Consider the following 3,604-nt stretch of genomic DNA (forward strand, 5'->3'; position numbering starts at 1 on the left):
CAATGTTTCTGAGTTTTGGGGATATATACCCAGTAGAGGGATTGCTGGGTCATAAGGTAGTTCTATTTTCAGTTTTTTGAGGAACCACCATACTTTCTTCCATAATGGTTGTACTACTTTACATTCCCACCAACAGTGGATGAGGGTTCCTTTTTCTCCACAGCCTCTCCAACATTTGCTATTACCTGACTTGCTAATAACAGCTAATCGAACAGGTGTGAGGTGCTATCTCATTGCCGTTTTGATTTGCATTTCTCTAATAGCTAAAGAAGATGAGCATCTTTTCATATATCTGTTGGCCATTTGTATTTCTTCCTGGGAGAAGTGTCTATTCATATCCTCTTCCCATTTTTTTATTGGATTGTTTGTTTGTTTGTTGTTGAGTTTTATGAGTTCTTTGTATATTTTGGATATTAGGCCCTTATCTGAGCTGTTGTTTGAAAATATCATTTCCCATTTAGTTGGCTTTCTGTTTATTTTGTTATCAGTTTCCCTTGCTGAGCAAAAACTTCTTAGTCTGATGTAGTCCCATTCATTAATTTTTGCCTTCACTTCTCTTGCCATAGGAGTCAAATTCATAAAATGCTCTTTAAAACCCAGGTCCATGAGTTGAGTACCTATGTCTTCTTCTATGTACTTAATTGTTTCAGGTCTTATGTTTAGATCTTTGATCCATTTTGAGTTAATTTTTGTACAGGGGGAGAGACTGTAGTCCAGTTTCATTCTTTTGCATGTGGCTTTCCAGTTTTCCCAGCACCATTTATTGAAGAGGCTTTCTTTTCTCCATTGTGTGTTGTTGGCCCCTTTATCAAAAATTATTTGACTATATATATGTGGTTTTATTTCTGGACTTTCTATTCTGTTCCATTGGTCTGAGTGTCTATTTTTCTGCCAATACCATGCTGTTTTGATTGTCGTGGCCCTATAATAGAGTTTGAAGTCAGGTATTGTTATGCCCCCAACTTCATTCTTTTTCTTTAGGATTGCTTTGGCTATTCGGGGTTTTTTATAGTTCCATATAAATCTGATGATTTTTTGCTCTATTTCTTTAAAAAATGTCATTGGAATTTTGATGGGAATTGCATTAAATTTGTATATTGCTTTGGGTAATATAGCCATCTTGATTATATTTATTCTTCCTAGCCAAGAACAAGGTATATTCTTCCATCTCATTATATCTTTTTCGATTTCCCTTAACAATGGTTTATAGTTTTCATTATATAAGTCCTTTACATTCTTTGTTATGTTTATTCCTAAGTATTTTATTTTTTTTGTTGCAATCGTGAAGGGGATTATTCTTTTGAGTTCCTTCTCAGTTGTTTCATTGTTGGCATATAGAAAGGCTATTGACTTCTGTATGTTAATTTTGTATCCTGCGACCTTACTGTATTGGCTTATTGTTTCTAGTAGTCTTTTTGTGGATTCTTTGGGGTTTTCGATGTATAGGATCATATCATCTGCAAAAAGTGATACCTTTACTTCTTCTTTTCCGATATGGATGCCTTTTATTTCTTTGTCTTGTCTGATTGCTCTGGCTAGAACCTCTAGTACCACATTAAATAAGAGTGGAGAGAGTGGACAACCCTGTCTTGTTCCTGATTTAAGGGGGAAAGCCTTCAGTTTAGTGCCATTTAATATGATGTTAGCTGATGGTTTATCATATATGGCCTTTATCATGTTGAGATATTTTCCTTCTATACCCATTTTGTTGAGAGTCTTAAACATAAAATTGTGTTGTATTTTATCGAAAGCCTTTTCTGCGTCTATTGATAAGATCATGTGGTTTTTGTTCTTTGTTTTGTTGATATGGTGTATTACATTAACCGTTTTACGTATGTTGAACCATCCTTGAGATTCTGGGATGAATCCCACTTGATCATGATGTATTATTTTTTTAATATGTTGTTGTATTCGATTTGCTAGTATTTTGTTTAGTATTTTAGCATCTGTATTCATTAGAGATATTGGTCTGTAGTTTTCTTTTTTTGTGCCATCCTTGCCTGGTTTTGGTATGAGGGTTCTGTTGGCCTCATAAAATGTGTTTGGAAGTATTGCTTCTTCTTCAATTTTTTGGAAGACTTTGAGTAGAATAGGAACCAAGTCTTCTTTGAATGTTTGATAAAATTCGCTGGTATAGCCGTCAGGGCCTGGACTTTTATTTTTGGGGAGGCTTTTAATGGTTTTTTCTATTTCTTCTCTACTGATAGGTCTGTTTAGGCTTTCTGCTTCTTCTTGACTCAGTCTAGGAAGGTTGTATTGTTCTAGGAATTTATTCATTTCTTCTAGGTTGTTGAATTTAGTGGCATAAAGTTTTTCATAGTATTCTACAATAATTCTTTGTATAGCTACGGTGTCCGTGGTGATTTCTCCTCTTTCATTTTGGATTTTGTTTATATGAGTTCTTTCTCTTTTTTGCTTGGTAAGTCTTGCCAAGGGTTTGTCAATTTTGTTGATCTTTTCAAAGAACCAGCTCCTTGTTCTATTAATTTTTTCTATAGTTTTTCTGTTCTCTAATTCATTTATTTCTGCTCTGATTTTTATTATCTCCTTTCTTCAGCTGGTTTTGGGTTGTCTTTGTTCTTCTTTTTCTAGTTCCTTAAGGTGGGAAGTTAAGTGGTTCACTTGGGCTCTCTCTTGTTTGTTCATATATGCCTGAAGTGATATGAACTTCCCTCTTATCACTGCTTTTGCTGCATCCCATAGATTCTGATATGTCGTATTGTCATTTTCATTAGTCTGTATATATCTTTTGATCTCTGCACTTATTTCTTCTTTGACCCATTCATTTTTTAAAAGTATGTTGTTTAGTTTCCACATTTTTGTGGGATTTTTTCCCTCTTTTTTGCAGTGGAATTCTAGTTTCAAGGCTTTATGATCAGAAAATATGCTTGGTACAACTTCAATTTTTCTGAATTTGCTGATATTGTTTTTGTGGCCCAACATATGGTCAATTCTTGAGAATGATCCATGTACACTGGAGAAAAATGTATACTCAGTCACTTTGGGATGAAATGTCCTGTAGATGTCTATCATATCCAGGTGCTCTAGTGTTTTGTTTAAGGCCACTATGTCTTTGTTGATTCTCTGTTTGGATGACCGATCTAGAACCGTCAGCGGTGTATTGAGGTCTCCAAGTATGATTGTATTTTTGTCAGTTTTTGTTTTAAGATCAATAAGTAGCTGTCTTATATATTTTGGTGCTCCTTGGTTTGGTGCATATATATTAAGAATTGTTATGTCTTCTTGATTCAGTGTCCCCTTAGCCATTATGAAATGGCCATTTTTGTCTCTGAGTACTTTTCCTGTCTTGTAGTCAGCATTATCCGATATGAGTATTGCTACACCTGCTTTTTTTTGGATGTTATTTGCTTGGAGTATTGTTTTCCAGCCTTTCACTTTGAATTTGTTTTTATCCTTGTTACTTAGATGAGTTTCCTGTAGGCAGCATACAGTTGGATTTTCTTTTTTAATCCATTCTGCTACTCTGTGCCTTTTTATTGGTGAGTTTAATCCGTTTACATTTAGTGTAATTATTGATACTTGTGAGTTCCCTATTGCCATTTTATATCTTGCTTTCTGTTAGTTTTGTGTCTTGTTTGATCCT

Source organism: Saccopteryx bilineata, chromosome 2 (assembly GCF_036850765.1).
Source record: "Saccopteryx bilineata isolate mSacBil1 chromosome 2, mSacBil1_pri_phased_curated, whole genome shotgun sequence".
In the NCBI taxonomy this organism is placed as follows: domain Eukaryota; kingdom Metazoa; phylum Chordata; class Mammalia; order Chiroptera; family Emballonuridae; genus Saccopteryx; species Saccopteryx bilineata.